Source organism: Mustela nigripes, chromosome 4 (assembly GCF_022355385.1).
Source record: "Mustela nigripes isolate SB6536 chromosome 4, MUSNIG.SB6536, whole genome shotgun sequence".
NCBI classification, from domain to species: domain Eukaryota; kingdom Metazoa; phylum Chordata; class Mammalia; order Carnivora; family Mustelidae; genus Mustela; species Mustela nigripes.
The window spans coordinates 30,524,089-30,544,303 of NC_081560.1; the positions used below are offsets into that span (position 1 = coordinate 30,524,089).

At 33.1% G+C, this 20,215-nt stretch overlaps 1 pseudogene; it reads right to left on the reverse strand.

The window, feature by feature from the left end:
• Positions 1 to 2,153: 2,153 nt before the first annotated feature.
• On the reverse strand, positions 2,154 to 2,802 carry LOC132014960 (ADP-sugar pyrophosphatase-like; annotated as a pseudogene).
• Between the last annotated feature and the right edge of the window lie 17,413 nt (positions 2,803 to 20,215).

The window sequence follows — 20,215 nt, forward strand, 5'->3', positions numbered from 1 at the left end:
GAAAGAGAAAGAAAGAAAGCAAACTTTGAGACACTGAATCAGAAACTTTCTTGAGAAAATAGTGTTATGTGGAAAAAACAGATATTAATGATTAAGAATTGAAAAATTATTCTGATGAGTTTGTCTTAGGATGTGAAAAATTTTAAGCATACCATAACCAATTGATTATACTTATAATTCTATTTTAACATCTATTAAATATGATGTATTTTTAATTTATAATCTATGTTTAACCACCAAAACATGTTTTATTTTCTCAAAAAAAAAGTAAATACAATTTTAAAGCAAAAGAAATAATACTGCCATATTTTAAAAAGCATAATGTCTTTGCTCTTAGTGACATATACAATAGTGGTGACTCATAGATTCAATAAATGCTACGAAGCAAATGTCCTGATAAAGGATAGCCACATACTTACAAATATGATGTAATGTTTTGAACTTTGTAATTAAAGTGTGCTTAATTTATTAAGTAATCATTTCTTGGTTCATATGCAAAGCTAATGCTGATTATGTCTGAACCTGTAGCCTTGTACTGCTATATTCAAACCATGTCAAAAGAAGTTACTTTAATTGTAGTTTAAAGAGTTAGTATTAATTTTTATGTGATCTGCTTACCTAAGTAAAATCGTTCTATTCAGAGGTCTCTGTTAATAGGCCATGACTATTATTAAATTTTTTTTTTAAGATTTTATTATTTATTTGACAGACAGAGATCACAAGTAGGCAGAGAGGCAGGGAGAGAGAGAGGAGGAAGCAGGCTTTCCGCTGAGCAGAGAGCCCGATGTTGGGCTCGATCCCAGGACCCTGGGATCATGACTTGAGCCGAAGGCAGAGGCTTTAACCCGCTGAGCCACCCAGGCACCCCCCCCCTTTCTTTTTTTTACTTTTATTAAATTTTAAGAGAACCCTATTTACCTTGAAAACAGGTAAAATATTTGATTTTAAAAAGTTTTATTTTTTCTTGGTTGGTCAATTATTTGTTTGGACCATTGCCCACAGTATGTGAAATCATCCCTAGGCTACTACCTAGGTTACCCGCTGGAATTATAAGTGTTGGGGCAGAGAAAATAACCACAGTTAAGTAGTCTTAGGTGCAAACAGGTGTTGGAACTGCATGTGGGTAAAGCACCAGTTTTGACACAAGGAAAAAGATTAAAGATCTTTCTTCAACTATTTTCAGATTGCCGTCTAAAATCCCTGACTGGTTTCAGTCTCCTTGCAGGATCCTGAATCTGGCACTAGAAATTAAATAACAGTAGAGGCATGGCCTTGTTTTATAGTCAATTTTAGGAATCGTGAACAACGGTGAAGTTCAAATACACCTAGTAAGTGAGATTTAATTGTTCAAAAATGAAGTCTGATGGTGAATAATCATCTAAGCCGGGCAACATGGTCTATTGGGTTAGATAAACAAATGAGTAGAAAAAAGTGTTCAGTATAAGAGGCAATTCCAAATGTCATTCATAAGTAACTTTCTATGAATTAGGGTCTCAAAGGACTAACTTGTCTTCAAGGCTTCCTATTATAGGTAAATGTTTTCTCTTTCCCATTGCCAGCATCCATGCAAAAAAGGTTTAGAGTATGTGCTTACTTTTATATACCTTCAGAAAATGCTAGTGACCTTCCATTCCTTCAAGTTGCAAAATACCTCTCTGCCTTAAAACTGGGTGTCTGGGTACCTTCTTATACTCAAACTGATCATAGGGCTCTGTTCCCATTCTTCATCAACTTTTTTTTTTTTTAAGCAAAAATCCTAGAATGACACAGATGTCTCTCATTCCCATTAACTTCCCTTTCACTTCAGAGGCAGTACACCTCCTTGTCTACTAGAATCGAACATCTTTCCCACAACGGCTCTGTTTTCAATGCTAGCTTAGCACTGAACCAGATTTGACAAATAATTTCTTGAACATGAACTCATCTTTTTTTTTTTTTTTTTTTTTTTGGCTTCTCCCCAGCATCTAATATTTATGTTCCGTCATTATTTCAGACAATCCACTTGTGGATTTTTTTTTTCATTCTCTATTGTTTTAATTTAACGAAAAAAAAAAGATAATTTCAAATTTGTATTAAACTAAGCTGAAAACAAAGTCTCAGTGAAGGAGGTCTGGTGATTCCATTTACAAAAATATGACCACTGTCCTTTGGCCTTAAAATTTCAGGAAGGACACTTTACATGGCTTTGTGTTTGTATGTGTCAACAGCAGAGCATAGTACTAGACTCTGGCATCCATTGTTAGATGTTTTTCAGCTATTAGAGCATTAAGTCTCTTTAGCAGATCATTTTTTTGGTAAAGACATCCCTTTTGCAAAGTCTCCATGCTTTGACTTTGGCTTAGGTCTTACTTTTTCAGCAACGTCTTCATTAAGTCACTGTCATGAAGTGTGTGTACAGTTTCCCATTCCTGGATAATGGTCAGCATCACCTTCATAGCCAGTTTCTTTCTCAAGCTCCAGAAAAGCAGCTGCTTCTTGGTCTTCATTATCATCTACGAGACCTTTGGGGAATTCGAGGCATTAGCTTCCCAGTGGCAGATTGAACTGTTTTCCCAGAAGGGCACATTCATCATGAAGAGTTCTTTGCAGTGCTGAGACAACTGCCACACTAACATCCAAATGCCCTCCCCTGGCTGTACTTCTCACAGGTGCCCAAGGTCTTGTTTTACCAGTAAGACCCATGTACATTGTTTTTTTTTTTTTTTTTTTTGCAAGCTTGACCCCTTTTCCTTCTGAAATTAACTCCTCTGAAATAATAGTCTGTTCGGTATTTTCAGAATTGGTTGGTTCTTGGTTTCTCATTGTCCACTTTCCGGTTAGTCCTCACCATCCTCAGGGAGGAAGTTCATGGCCGAGTTTTGGGGCAAAGGGAAAGGTGCTCTTTTGGGAAAGAGAATGAAAAAAAAAAGAACAAGTCCAAGGCAAAGTCTTGGAAGCCTTTCTGAGTCTTGCCAAGCCATTTTTAGTCTTCTCCGGAATTGTAAGGCAATGATTTGTGGTGTTTCAAACCACTAAGTTTGTGGTAGTTTGTTAGCAGAGGAATAGGAAACTTGTGCAGATGGGAAAGGACATCCCAAGAAGAATCTGTGAAATGCAAAGCCTCGAGGCATGACCTTTTCAGAAATGAGAGAGGTCTGGAGAATTTTGTGTCCACAGTCTGGTATAAGAATGGCCGAGGAAGAGATTCATACCACTTGAGATAGGTAAGGTTACTTAAAATCAGACAAAGGTCTTCTGCATTTTTAAAGCAGATTTCTATCTTTTAAAATAATTCTGGCATTAATGAGCTGGAAACACTGGAGATATAAGACCAAGCTTTTTTTTTTTTTTAATATTCTATATGATTTTACTATATTCTATATTCTAGTCTTATTAGCCCTTCACAAATGCTTAAATTAGAAGAGCACAAAAGGATAGGTTTAGTTAAACCTAATAATGTCTTCTATCATGCTTTTCTTTTTCATAATGATTCCTTATTTCATCTTCTTTTCTTATAGGAGTGGACATAAAAAATTACAATAAGAGTAGCAGTGTACTGTAATTTCTCCTAGGTACCTTACCATACGGTACCTGTCTCTCTAATTTAATTTAACTAGATCTGTTGAAAATTAGGCTTGTAAGGAAGGGCTCATATGTTGTACTCATTAAAATGTCATATTCCTTAAAGAATCTAATTCCAAAGAGGATTGCATCCTTTAATAAGAAACATTTTCATGCTCTACAGCTAAGAAGTAAAAATTCAAAAAGGGTCCAATGAACAAAACAAAATGCATTTTAAAGTAATACTGATCATTAGGCAGATCATTTTTGCCTATTCAAATCTTTGGTTTAATAATTCATTTGTCTAGGAAAAGGCAACTGACTTTGGATGAACCCAGTTAGATATTTAGGAAAATGTAATTTGTCTAACTATAATAATAAACAACCTAAAATTAATTTTCAAATTCATATCCCAAAAGATCTGAAAGTAAAAAGCATTGATGTTCATTTAACATTAATAATAAAAAATGAAAATTAACACAAACTTGACATACCATTTTATGATACCTAAAGTACAGATTTTTAAAGTTACCTAATTTAAGAAATCTTGCAGTGAAAATAGTATACATATTCCTCACAAGAAGGATTTACAAACTGTATAACATTTTTTCTGTAAGTTTTATAAAACTAATGTCATATAGGAAAAATCATAAGATGCTCATTCTTACTGATATTATAATTTATTTTTATAATAGTAATAACTCAATAAATTATTTTTATCCTTTTCCTATTTTAAATAAATAGTTCAATGGAAATAAAAAATAAATTATCATAAAGATGGTAGTTAATGGTATATACTAGATAAAATTTTAAAAATTAAAAATAATGTGATTATTTAACATGAAAGTGTTAAATACATCAACACTGAACCATTATACTGCATTAAATATAATGACTATGAAGAACATACAGAAAAATAAGAGTAGCTTAATGTAGATAAAGTGGAAATATAATACTGTGAGCACTATGATAATAAGCTGTGTTTATGTGTAGATTTTGGTATGCTAAAATGAAATGTATGATTAATACTTCCAAAGCCTATAAGAAGTCCCTTGGAGAGATCTTTGTATCCCCAGAATAACCGACATGACAGGTGGAGGTGCAAAGAAACATGTGTGATCTGAGATGGTTTAATATGTGTCCAGACATTTAGGTTTTCTGAAGTTCTGCTATTCATAATAATAATTTCTCTTTTTATATGGTATCTAAACTACTAATTCAATTTTCTATTCTATTAAACTGGCTAGAAAATTTAGACCATGCTAAAAAGATCCTGTTAAGTAGAGGCACCAATGCCTTATACCTGGTTTTGATATTCATGACAAGTGCTTCACTTCTATTATGACACGTACAATTAGATCTTGGTATAAAGTTTCTCTATCATATTCAGGCATTTTTTCTTGTATTCAGCTTCACTTAATTTTTTATTTTCAATTTCACTTAAATGCATAAATTTTTTTTTTGGCCTTAACTATGCTTATTTATTTTTTTTTTTTACTGTGCACTTTTGGAACAAACATTAGTTGTTCATGATGAATTATTTTATCTAAACATTATTGACTTCAATTTGTCATTATTTTACTCAAACTCTTTGCATTTAAGCTCATAACTAAAATTTCTCTACGCATTTTGGTACTCTGTCAATCTGTAATGTTACCCTAATGATGGATTGATATCTTATTTAGTGGGTTTATTTGGATTGGATGGATTGATATCGTATTTAACGGGCTATGAATATTTTTGTTCAATGAAAGTTAACTAAAACATTCCACAAATTATATGGACCTGGTTCCTTACTTACAAATGAGTATTTTAAAAATATTTCCCGATGGGTAATATGGTTATTATTTTATGTCTATGTGTTCTACATCATTTTGCATCCATTTCAGTCATTTTTTGAGCATGAATTTCTAAGTTTCTCTAGTTTGTGTTCTCTTGGGATTTTTGTTTTTTTTTCTTCTCAGTCTATTTATTTATTTATTTATGACAGAGAAAGAGAATGTGTGCTAGTGGGGAAGGGGAGTACAGGAAGAGGGAGAAAAAGAGAATCTCAAGCAGACTCCATTCTGAGCACAAACCCCCATGTGAGGCTGGATCCCACAAGTCTGAGATCATGAACTGACCTGAAATAAAGAGTCAGACACTTAACTGACTGAGCCACCCAGGTGCACTAATATCCTGCTTCAGCTCAGGTCCTGATCTCATGGTTCCTGATTTGAAGCCCTAGGTCACTCTCTATACTCTTTGCCCCTCTCCCTGCTCATTCTCTCTCTTTCTTAATTATAAAAAAAGAAGAAACATTTTAAACTTAAATTTACTTATATTCCTTAGGTTATATTAGAAAGGTTATTCTTTCTTTAATTTCCAGAAATTTTCTAATTTCAAATTTACTTTCTTCTTTGACCCAGATTTTCATTAAAAGACTACTCATTCTCAGGGTTTTCATGCTTTTCCTATCTTCCTTCAAGTCTTTTCCTATTTGTCACTTTCCAGTGACAATTTCCCTGACCACACTCCACCTCCAAACTTGTCCTCTTTAATCTTTTCCTATGCTTGGTTTTTCTCTGTAACACTTATCATTACTTAAAATATTGCATATTTTAATTCTTTTCTTTTTTTTTATGGTCCATCTCTCCCTCCTAGTAAATGTAAGCTCCAAGAGAACAAATGTGTTTGCTAAGTTTTTTCTTGCTCTCTCCCTAAAATGCAAAGATCTTCCCTGCTGAAAGAATATATAAAGATTTTATTTATTTATTTGAAAGAGAGTGAGTGAGAGAGAGCATGAGAAGGGGAGGGTCAGAGGGAGAAGCAGACTCCCCACTGAGCAAGGAGCCCCATGTGGGACTCAAACCTGGTATTCCAGATCATAACTTGAGCAGAAGGCAGTTGCTAGCATAACTGAGCTACATTGGTGCCCAATACATATATTTTTGAGTTAATGAGTCAATGAATAAATGGGCTTTGATGGCAAAGATTTTGGCTTATTTGCATGCTGTTGATCTTCTGACTTCTCAGTTTCCACTAATAAACTCAGTTTCAGCATCATCATGATCTAATGTGAGAACTGAGTCGGAGACCACATAGAATTCAGTTCTCAAATTCGTGAGAAAAATTTGCAATGCAGGATGATGTTTTTTGTAGGGCTTGGAGAAAGTGGGGGTGCAACTGGATGCAAACTTAGTGACTTCGAAACCATTTTAACTTTATAAAGGAGCACACTGTGAAAACCTTATATCTCCTGATTATCAAGGATGGCCCCTAAATCGGTAAGTATGGAGTCTATTTTTGCCTATTTGCTGCACACAAGTTCTGGAATAACCAAAGCCTTTCATTGAACCCACCATGAGAAGGATTTATACTGTTGGGTTCAGGAACATGTATACCTGCTTAACCTTGAGAATGCAGCCCCCTCAGTACTCTTCCTAAGAGATACCCTGATTTCTTAAAAGTATTATGGCAAATCTCCTATTTTTCACTGCATTATCTTTCTTCCCCCCTTTGTTAATCTATGCCTGGTAAATAAACATTCATTCACAGATAGACATTCTTTGGTAGTAAGCAGTCTTAATGTGTTTTGAAACAAAGTCCACACGAACTCAAGTTGGTAAAGGGGCCAGAATACAGCAATCCCCACTTCTCTGTGGTCTTGCTTTCTAGGATTTCAGTTACCCTCCCTCACTCAACCATGGTCAGGAAGCAGATGATCCATCTTCTGATTATTGTCAGGTCAATATTAGCCTAGCAGCTCATCACAATTCCTTCATCATTTACCTCACTTCCTCATCACATAGGCATTTTATCATATCACATCATCACTAGAAGAGTGAGTACAGTACAATAAGATATTTTGAGAGACCATATTCATGTAACTTTTGTTACAGTGTGCTATATTTATTCTATTGCATTATTAGTTATTGTTGTTAATCTCTTACCATGCCTAATTTACAAATTATACTTTAACATGGGTATATATGTAGAGGAAAACCATAGTATGTATAGAATTCAGTATATCTGTGGTTTCAGGCATTCACTGCAGGTCTTGGATCAAAATCCCCATGCATTAGGTGGGACCACTATAGTTTAAAGGAAAGGCATCCAAATAAAAATGCAATTGCTGTGTTGATTAAATAGGGTAAACAGAAAATCACTATAGAACTTTAAAAAATTCCATTTCTTAATTATTAAATATAATTAAGTAATGGAAGACAAGACTTGGAAGGGTGAATAGAGATAATATTCCACAGAAATAAAAAATGTAAAAATAACTAATAAAATCATACAAGACAAAAAGAAAAGATTCCAAACATTCAAATAGAATAAAAACAGATGGTACACCAAAGATAGAGAGAGAAGTTGGTGGGGGAGGTTGGAGGAGGGAGGAAATTAGGATAGACTCATAACAGTGAGAAATATGATTCCATTACTCATAATATATTCATGATATTCACAATACATTCAACCACTTGCTCAATCTTAGAATGCACAAAAGAGATTTCAGAATTACTAACATAAATTCTATAAAAAGAATCCTACTAGCTAGAGTTTCATATTTCTTTAACAGTTTGTTTGTGCTTAGTTTAAGGGCATATAGTCCAAATATAGTGCTCAAGATTTACTTGGATTAGTTCTTTTACCCTCTTCAGAGTGAGTTTGGTTACGCCATTTATGTGAATTGAGTTGAGTCCAACTCTTTCTTTTTGAATTCCATTTTTCATGGTACCTTTACCAGAACTGTTCATAGTTTTCATTTATCTCCCTCTCCCCAACTGTTTCTCAAAGAAACTGACTTACTCCCTTTCCTTTTTTCTCTTTCCTCTTCCACCTTCCCTTTCTCCCCACAATGTAAAAATCTTTCAATAATCAGAAACATATCAAAATATATATGAATAAAACTGACACAATATGACATCCTTCATTCCTTCTTTTTTTCCCAATTATGGTCCATCCAACTATCTATAGGCAAACAATCCCATGCAGCTATGGTTTAGTTCCCCCATTTTTTAGAGAATAGCCACAAATATATTTTCCTACTACCTCCCTTATTTTTTAACACAACATGAAACATATTATTATTTTTTCCACTTAAAATATGCCCCCATCACTTCTTAGACTTTTGGCTAAAATCAAGTGTAAAAAATGCCGTAGAATCATGTTAATGTTCCTCATTATTTTTACAGCTTCATAGTATATCATAGTACATTGTATCTATATACACAGCTGATTTAGCTAATCCTCTAAGTTTGTGATTTAATTTCCCATAGTTTTTCAATTACAAATAATACTCCAATTGTGTAGTAATGTTACAGTATGTGGTACTACATATATAGTATATACATATATATCAGAATTATTATAAATATATCATATATTTATATGTTTATAGTCTATAGTTTATATTCATTATTTAATAATAAATAGTTTAATATTATTTAATATATTAAATTAGATATTATTTAAATATTAAAATAAGGTTATATCCCCTAGTTAAATTTGTGGAAGTGAGATTAATGGGTTAAAGAAAATATGTAGATTGGGGCACCTGGGTGGCTCAGTTGGTTGGACGACTGCCTTCAGCTCAGGTCATGATCCTGGAGTCCCAGGATCGAGTCCCATATCAGGCTCCCAGCTCCATGGGGAGTCTGCTTCTCCCTCTGACTTTCTCCTCGCTCATGTTCTCACTCACTGTCTCTCTCTTAAATAAATAAATAAAATCTTAAAAAAAAAGAAAATATGTAGATTTATTGGATATTATCAAATTCCCTTCCTTAAGGATGTGACATACCTCAGTAATATATAGGAGTCATAGTCTCACCACACAGCCTCACCACAGAGTGAGCTGTAATCTCTCTATCTATCTACTTATCGTCTACCTACCTACCTACCCACTAAATACATATGGATCTATCTATATAACTTGCAATGTATCTGAATTTTGCCAGTCTTGTATATGAAAAATATCTCAGTATTGTTTTTACATTTCCCTTACTATAAGGAAAGTTACACAATTTTTCATATATGTAAGGGCTTTTTTGTATTTTTAAATAAATTGTTTATTTCTTTGCCTATTCTTTGGATTTTTTAAGGACTTAATTTTTTAAACAGTTTTGAGTTCACAAAATTGAGAGGAAAAATACATTTGCTCCATTATATTGCCTCTGCTACTGTCAAAGACTAGTTGACTATATTTATGATTGTCTATTTCTAAGCTCGTAAGTTTGTTCTATAGATCTTTTAGTCCATTCTTCCACCAATACCACCCTCTCTTGATTACTGTAGCTCTATAGTAAGTTTATAATGGGTTAATGTTAGTTCTTATCTGTTCTTCTCCTTCAATATTGTATTGGCTATTTTGGTTCCTTTGCTTCTCTTTATAATCTCTAAAATAAGTTTGTTGATATCTACAAAATAATTTGTGAAGATTTTGGCTGGGATTATATTAAATTTATAGATCAATTTGGGAGAGTGATATCTTGACATTATTGAGCATGCTTATCCATGAACATGTAATATATCACTATACTTTGATTTCCTTCATCAGAGCTTTTTTGGTTTTCCTTATACTGACTTTGTACATATATTATTAGATTTATTTATAAGTGTATCATTTTTTGAGTCCTAATGCAAATGGTATTTATTTTTAATTTCAAATTCAATTTCTTAACTGGTGGTATACAGAAAAAAGAATTGATTTTTATTATGTTAACTTTATACACTGAAACCTTACCATAAATCTTATTAACTGGAGTTTTTTTTTGTCATTCTTTCAAATTTCTACATAGATAATCACATCACAGCAAAGACAGTTTTATGTCTTCTTTCTAAATAAGTATACCTTTCATTTCCTTTTCTTGTCTTATCACACTAACAGGAATCTTTGAATTTTTTATCAGTAATTATGATGTTAGCTACAGGGGTTTTTTGGTAGATATTATTTGCCAAGTTGAGGAATGTACCCCTCTATTGTTTGTTTCTTAAGAGTAATGATCATGAATAATTATTAGTTTTGTCAAATAATTCTTCTGCAGCTGTTGATATCATCATGTGATTTTTTCTTTTTCCCCTGTTGATGTTAGGGGATACAGTCACTGATTTTAAAATACTGAAAGAGCCTTACGTATCTAGGATAAATCCCATTTTGTCATGGCATAATTCTTTTTATATATTGTTGAATTAAATATGCTAATATTTGTTGAGAATTTTTATATCTTTGTTCATGAGAGCTACTGATCTAGAGTTTTCTTATAATGTTTTTGTCTGCTTTTGGAGTAGACTGCAGAGTAATGCTGGCCTCAGAGAATGAATTAGAAGTTTTCCCTCTATTTCTATCTTCTGAAAGAAATTGTAGAGAATTGATTTAACCCTTTAAATTTTTGGTGGAATTCACTGATGAACCAGTCTACATCCAGGGTTTTCTGGTTTGGACTTTTGAATAAGCTAATAGCCACCAAAGCATTGAATGTTAATGTGGAAAGGAGAATACCCTTTTTTTCTTCTTTTTATGTTATTGAGAATATCACTCATGTTTCTGCATCTATTGAAAAACCTGTCTATAAGCTGGACCCTTGGCTGGCATGTAGGACCTTGGATTTTGGGAGGATCATCATCACTCTAATGGATGAGTGGCTTATTGCCCAAGCTTTTTGCACAAACAATGTAGTTTACAGGAACTCCCTTGATTTCCTACAGGAGTCTGGAATTTTGAGAAATGTTAGATACAAGATGCCTGTGTAACCAGCCTGTCAAAGAAACCCTGGACACTCAGCCCCTGATGAGCTTCTCTGGTTGACAATATTTCACACAGGTTGTCAAAACTTGTTCCTGAGAGAATTAACTATAGCTTGTGTTCCTTCACTGGAAAAGGACTCTGGGAAACTTGTACCTGGTTTTATCTGGATTTTTCTTCATATGGCTTTTCCCTTTGCTGCTTTTCTTTCTGTCCTCTCACTATAATAAATCATAACTATAAATACCACTATATGCTGATTCTGTGAGTCCTAGCAAATCATCCAAACAAGAGTTGGTCTTGGGGATCTCCAACACATATAGTGTTTTATGTTAGTGGATATCCTAATACTGTATTAATATTATATTTCTAGAATAAATCGCACTTGGTTGTGCCACATTAGTTTCTAATGAGGTGTTGTATTCTGTTTGCTATTATTTCTAGAACTTCTGAATCAATATTAGTAAGTGATATTGGCTATAACTTTCATTGTTAACTCTATCATGCTTAGATATAAATATATTTATTCACAAAAAGCATTAGAAATTTTCATTTTATATGAGCTGGAAAAGTTTGAAAAGCACTGGGGCTATCCAGCCTTTGAAATTTTGAAGGGAGTTTTCCTTTGAAACATGTGGTTTGATGATTTATTGTGAAGAAATTTCTTGCTAAAGTTGTCTATTCTTACATGGAAATTAGCCTATTTAGGCCTTTGATGTATACTAGGGTCACTTTTTATTTTACTTTATTTTAAATTTAATTCCAGTATAGTTAACATACAGTGGCACATTAGTTTCAAACATACAATGCAGTGATTCAACAATTCTATACAATATTCACTGCTCAGCATGTTAAGTGTACTCTTAATCCCTTCACCTATTTCACCCATCCCCCTGCCCACATCCCCTCTGGTAACATCAGTTTGTTTTCTATAGTTAAGAGTCTGTTTTTTAGTTTATTTCTTTTTTCCTTTGTTTGTTTTGTTTCTTAAATTACACATATGAGGGATCATATGGTATCTGTCTTACTCTTATTTCACTTATCATTATACTCTCTAGATCCATCCATGTTTTTGTTCTTTCCTATGGCTGAGTACTGTTCTGTTATATATATAATATATATGTATCTCATATCTTCTTTATCCATTCATCTGTTGATAGACACTTGGGTTGCTTCCATAATTTGGCTATTGCACATTTTTCTGTAATAAGCATAGGGATGCATTTGCCTTTTCAAATTAGTGTTTTTGTATTTTTTGGATAAATAACCGGTAGTAGAATTGATGGATCATATAGTAATTCTGCTGTTAATTTTTTGAGGAACTTCCATACTGTTTTCTACAGTGGCTATGCCTATAGTAGGGTCAGTTCTGACAAAACATTTCCCTAGAAAATTCCCATTTCATCTTTCAAATATATTACAGAATAAGATTGTTTTTCAATGTATTCAATTTTAATGATTACCCCCCTTTCTTGTTTTGATTACTTATGTTCTCTTTGTTTCCTTCAAGGTGTTTTGTTACTGGTTTTTTTGGTGAACTTTCCTCAAAAGTATCATCTTTTACTTAGTAATCATATATCAACAATTTTCTTATCTCTACACTGTCAATTTTTGCTTTTATCTTCTTTCTTTCCTTGTTTTTTCTTTTGTTTCACTTGTTTTTCTATCCCTATACTATCTCTGATCTCAGAATTTCATTCACTTATATTTTTAATTTTTATTTATAAAATGGTTTAAGTTTTTCATATATTCTGTTATAGAATGCTTCATCACCACTAATTTTTAGAAAAAAATAATTAAATTTAAATTGTATTTTATCTTTTGTCAAAGAGTTTAATAAAAAAATAGAAAAGTTACAGAAATAGTTGAGATCTAGTTTACATACAATTATAATACATTACAAAAGTCCACTTGTTTTAAATTTCTAGATTAAGCATGAGTAGGTGCAGTATAAAAGCTATAAATAGCTTTTATACAGTATAAAAGCTATAAATAGCCTTCACTTCTCACTAGAAAACTTCCTATAACAGAATATGAAACAGCTTGAAACTAATGGGAAGATCACATGTTGGAAATAGAGCATCTTGACTTTCCTATTTCTACCTGATGGAGGCCAAAGAACTTCAATAGTTCATAGGCTATGTGGAGACAAATTAGAAAAGAATCATAAAATAGAGATATTTGTGTAGAGTACACTGCCCAGAGATGCAACAAATTGGTCTTTCTAAAAATGATACGGTGCAATGGAGACAGCTAAGAGCTTGTTAGCAATGCCTACAGGTCTCAAGGGATTTAAACTGCTCAGAAACAGAACAGAACACAGTTCAGTATATTTTCACAGAGACTCAAAAAGTTTTTGCAAAACTCACTCTGCAAATCTTCAGGGAAAAACACACTTTTTTACTGTTTTCTGGTTAACTTTCTCTATTCTTAGAATAATCCTCAAAACCATTTTGGGGTGGTCCCCATAGTCCACAAATCTGGCAATGTTGATAGGAGTCATGCCATTCTGACAGCTGGACCTGACTGGAGGAAGTGTTAGTGGGGAAGTGTGTCACTTTTAATTATGGTAGGCAGATCTCCTGAAGTGACATTGATTATGAAGTTTGTTCTGTATATTTTTGTCCAATTTTTTTCTTTTTGTTATTTACCTGCATATAAGCATCTGGTATTTAATGATGATTCCTATAAATTTATATCCCTTGTATTTCTCTAGTGTCTTTATTGCCCCTGAATTCTCTCTCCCACATGATATACTTCCTCATATAGACCATTGAAAAACTTCTCACTATTCCAGGTAGTTTCCCTTCAGCAATTGATTAATCTTTTAAGTCTTCCTGGTCAAGGCACTACCCTCTTTCACCCGAATTATTACAGTAATTTCCCAACTAGACTTTCTGATTTTTGCTGTTGTTCCCCTATAGTCTATTCTTAATGTGACAGCTATTGTGATAATAAAGTATCTCTCCTCTGTTGAAATGTGGCTTCTTGTGTCTCTAAGAGATAAAGCCAAATTATTTAAAATGACCATGTAAATCCAACATTCTGAGTCCTTCTTATATCTCCCTGACTTTACCTTCTACCACTTCTCTCCTTTTTTAGCATTTCACACACCCAGATACAGTGATTGTAGAGGTATTAAATTGAGTTTGCTGCCTGTTTCATCAAAGTTTTTCTCAAGGCAAAGGGGATAGAGAAGTTTCTGAAATTCCTGTAGGAAGTATATTATAGTTCCACTTAAAATAATGTAAACATTTAATCAATTTTAGGGGCTCTTTCTCTCTTTTAATAAGTAACAAAATTTAAATGTGGTTTCAGAAAAAAATTTTCATTGAGATCAGGAATCTCTGTTCACTTATGATTGTGGATTGTTACTTAAGTATTTTGAAATTTCCATTACTGGACTTCTACTTTATAGTCATTACATTGGAGTCAAAAGCTGCTAAGTTATATTAGCTTACCAGGATAAAACACCATTAGTTAAGATAAATTTTGTCAAGGATAATATTTTATTTGTAAAGACTGTATTACAAATGATTCTTTCATGTAAATATTGTTATTTGCCCATATTTACAGGCCCTCTTAAAAAACATATACAGGGTGGCGGGATGGCTCAGTCAGTTAAGCATCCGACTCTTGGTTTTGACTCAGGTCATGATCTCAAGAGTTGTGAGACTGAGACCCAAATCAACTCCATGCTTGGTGGGAATCTGCTTGAGATTTTCTCCCTCCCTCCTCCTCTATGTCTCCCCCTGCTCTCTCTCTTTCAATAAATAACATCTTTAAGTAAATAAAAAAAGATTAAAACATTACCATATATAAATGCATGGGATTTTAAGCCTCTTCAGAAAACAGTTTTAAAGAAAAGGGAGGATATAATTTTTGGGAAACTTTTTTATTGAGAGTCATGGATAACATTATCCTGTTTAATTATTATAATAAAGGAAGTGAGAATTTTAATCCCATTTACAAGGAAATTGAATCTCAGAAAGGCAAAATGGTTCTTTCAATGTCATAAAGCATGTATGCATCAGAACTGGGACTTAAATCATTTCTCTATAAACATTCTGCTCTTTCAACTGTGCCATCCAATGGTCTCTTAAACAACTGTAATGACTTTTGATATAATGACCACATATGTGTATTCATCGGTTTTAAAATCTTTGCATATCAGGAAAATGTTTAGTATCTGATTATATATTAAATTGAATTTGTTAAAATAAGCATTTAAACATATACTATTATGTATCATATAAATATTTTAAGTGTAGCATTTTTTTTTCTTAAAGGAAGATTTTAGCAATTGGGATAAGTTTAGAGAAAAATAGTTTTCTTTTTCTGAAGTATGATTTATATATAGTAAAACTTGCTCTTTTCTTTAAAGATTTTACTTATTTATTTGAGAGACAAAGAAAAAGAGAGCCTGAGTGTAGTGAATGACAGAGAAGTCTCCTGCTGAGAAGGGCTCAATCCTGGGACTCTGGGATCTTGACCCCAACTGAAGGGAGACAACCAACCAACTGAGCTACCCAGGTGCCCCAAAACCCCCTCTTTTTGATGTAGTTCTGTAAGTCTTGATAAAGGTACTCAGAAGTATAGTTATCACTGCAATTGAGATATGGAACTGTTCCATCACTAGAAAATATCGCAGTTTGCCTCCTTGTGTTTCAATCCCTATACTACTACCACTACTAACTCCTAATAATTACTAATCTGTTTTTATGTTTCTGTTTTGTTGTTGTTGCAGAGAGGCAGGCAGAGAGAGGAAGGGAAGCAGGCTCCCTGCTGAGCAGAGAGCCCGCTGCGGGGCTCGATCTCAGGACCCTGGGATCATGACCTGAGCTGAAGGAAGAGGCTTTAACCCACTGAGCCACTCAGGTGCCCCACTAATATTGTATTTTAATCTAATATGAAAAGCTATGTTATAGAAAAATTCAGCCTATTATCCTAAACATACTTTATTTATTTATTTATTTATTTATTTATTTATTTATTTTGAGATTTTATTTATTTATTTTACAGAGAGAGAGACAGGTCACAAGTAGGCAGAGAGGTAGGCAGAGGTGGGAGGGAAGCAAGCTCCCTGCTGAGCAGAGAGCCCAATGTGGGACTTGATTCCAGGACCCTGAGATCATGACCTGAGATGAAGGCAGAGGCTTAACCCACTGAGCCACCCAGGCACCTTATCTTAACATTTTCTATGTTAGTCATGTTGATTTCATAGTATTCAGATTTGCATCCTAATAATGGAGACTCAAAACTAATAAAGAATAACAAGTTAGTAGTGAGTTGAAATATTTTTTAAATGAATGTGTTCAGTAATTTTCTCAGTTAAATGCTTAATACGTTCTTCAAAAATTTTAATTAATTCCAGTATTAAAGTATTGTAAATTAAACTTAGATCTTTTGAATAATTAGGGTAGCTATATTAACGTTGGAACTCAGAAAACCTGCTTTTACAATAATGTTCAACCTGAAATAAAGTAATAGTCAAAGCTTACTGTGCAAAACAAATTTAGCAACTTGATGTGATAGCCAGTCTTCCAAAACTACATTTTATTTTCATATGTCCATTCAAAGGACATCTTAATATTTGTAACAATTGTTTTTTTTTTTTCCTAGAAAACTCCTGATGTATGGAACAGTAATTAACAGACCAAATGGAAATATTTCAACTTCTTCAGCTGGAGTAACCATTCCCAAAATGGATCTAATATTGGTACATGCTTGTATCACTGAAGAATCTCATCAGGATCACCTAAGTGTGAACCCTTTACTGTTTGACTGTTACATGATTTAATCAAGAAAGTCTTGCTGAATATAAATACAACATAAATGTGATGGCTAAGTCAAATGGTTTCCTCTTCCATAACTTCCTCACAGTATTGTCGAAAAAATATAAGAACTATTTATTTATCTCTGTGAATATTCCTTCTACAATGATTAACTCTCTTCACTCCATCCCTAACTGTAATAGGACTGTTACGTTTTAGTATTGATCCTTATGTCTTTTTTCTATACTCTTAATAATCTGAAAGAGGAACAAATTCCATCACTTATCATCATAATTTCAGTTTTTCTTTCCAGCCTAACTTCTCTTAGTTTTCAGAATCTCTAGCACAATGGAAATTAGATTGTTTAAATGTGCCTTAAATATATATATTGTTCCTCTATGCCTTTCTTATGCTTTTTCTCTCTAATTTTACTGTGTGTGTATTTGTGTACATTTATCTCTAGGGCTCACTGGTAATTTTTATTTCTTTATTTTTATTTCTTTCTGTGTATTTTTACATATTTTCCAAGCTTTATATAATGGATATAATCTGTCACAACAAATTATAGATGATTCCTACTGATAAGGATATTAGGCTCAGCAATATTTTTAAGTACAATATCCTTAAGTACCTTATCATAAAGAAAATTTCATTGCAATGAGTCTTCCCCTAGCCCCTTAACTTGATATTATATATCTTTCTTTTTGGAGCTCTCGCAATTCAACATTAAAGCATTGATTCACAGGTGCATCTTTTCAGTAAAGTTAAGAATCATTATTAATGACTTCTTCCGTCACTCACACCATGAATAGCTGGTCAAACTCCATGTTGATTTTAAACATTTTTCAGGCTTTCCAGTTTCAAACAGCACTACCCAGATGTGCATACCTAATGTCTCTTAGCCTTCACACTGGTTCTTTTTTCTCTGTTTTTTTTTTTTTTTTCTCTACCAAAGTATCCTCCATCTAAAATAAGATTTTGCATGTATTATTGACCATGTACCACACAATGTGATTGATAAATTATGAATCAAACGAATGGAAGACAACAGAAATAACAAGATGAATTTTGCTTACTCAATTGGCCCGATAACTAAATCCAAATTCACTAGTACTACATACAAAATTTGTCATGCAAGTCATTACTGTGAATACCTTTACAGTATTCACAGTAGAATACTGTAAGTTTTATAAACAGATTTTTGTTAACAGCAAAATATCCTGAATCATATTTAAACTTATTAATCATCTATAGATATTTTTGTCAAAATAAGATTAGGTAATTGATGATATCCAATGACTTTCTAATTGATATATATGTAGACATGGTCAGTTTTAATGGAACAATGTCTAGATCCTCAACCATCTGTGTACTCTCTTCTTATTATTCTACATGAGAATGAATCTGATGTCCTATAGGGTCTCTGTTCCCACCACTTTTTTTTTTTCATATATGTCCTTCACTCATCCAATCTAAGTCATATGGTACATTTTTGAGAAACATTAGTGTCCATGTTAAGGAATAGATAAGACAGAGCTACTTATATGAGCATGCCTAAATTTCAATATTGTAATGTTGACTGCAAAACAGGTTGAAGAGAATGCTTGCAGAATAGTACTTCTTATATAAACATTTAAAACTTAAGAAAGCATCATAAATGGTTTTACAAGTACATACTAATATACTATGTCCAGACTGCGTAAGACAGTATATACATACATGATCTCTGGAGGCAAAATGCTTAGGGTCAAATTCTAGTCCAACTCCTACTGGCTATGTGACTTTAGACAGCTGCTTACTCTCTTAAGGATGTTGCTTTCTCTTATGTAAGAAGGGGACACTATAATTGCTCATTTATGGAATTTGCATGATGATATAGGATACTTAGAACAATTTCTGGTATGTGGTACAACTCAAATAGATACTGATTTTATGGTTGCTATATTAATGAAAGGAGAAACATAAACAGTATGTGCCACCTTGAAGGTTGTGTTTATTCTTCCAGAAGAAAGAGAAAAATTTAGTAGTGACAAAGTTTTATTTATATCTGTACCATTTTATTTCTTAAAAAAAAAAAAAAAGAAAGAAAGAAAAACAAAACAAAACAACAACAAAACCAGAATCTGAGGCAAATATCCTACTTCTGTATGACCTAGTCTTAACTAGCTAACCACACCTTCAACTACCCTATTTCCAAATAAGGTTATCTCCTGAGGAGGATTTCAACATAGGAGTTTTAGTAAGACAAAATTCAAACCATAACAAAAATACATCCCTGAAGAAGTACTAGGACTTCAAACCCAACCAGGACATTCTTCTTAGTAGAAATCTTCCTTAATGAATTTGGAAGTTTCTCAAACCAGCAGCCCTGATTTTGAATTAAGAAGCAAGTTTTATATTTAAATGTGAGAACAAAATGACTAAGTTGAGTCCCCACATGCTTTACTTCATCAACATCATGGGGCCAAAAGTTGAAGAAAAAAAATGGAGATTAGATCCTCACTGAGTGTTTTTTTATGAGAAAAATGTAGAAAAGAGAAAACTTACATTATATTTTTTAGAAGGTTTCTCAGGAAAGGGAATATGTTGTATTTGAAGCATGCCAAGGAAGAAAGAAGAGAAAATGTTTCAAGAATGGCAGCGAGAATGTAGCTTTCATTTATATTTTCCCCCTTTTTAATATATGGTTTTTACATTTTTTTTTGTCTTCACAAAGAAAACAGAGTTATGTGACCAATTTATAAAGAGCATCAAAGACATAGTCAAATGAGCTCTGCCTCTGTATTTTTATTAAACAAGACCACCACAATGTGGCACCACGGTTGTACGACACTTTGAGAGACCAGGAACTACACTGGCCTAGCTTGACTAAGGTTAATATAAATCCAGAAATGAATAATTCCTGCTGTTGTTGGATATGATTTGGGCTAAGGAAAAAAACCTTAATTTTCCACCAGGAACCATATCAGCTAATACTGTACTGATCAAAAACGCCCAAGAAAACATCACTCAAAGCTGTGCTGCAATGGCCCCTTCCCTTGACACAGCTCTGCAGTTAAAGCAAGTAGAGGGAAGAAGGAGTAGAAGGAAGAAGCAAGTGGGGGAAGAAGCAGTATTTGACATGAACAAATAACATATAAATAAGTTATACAATACCCCAAAAAAATCCATTTAAAAA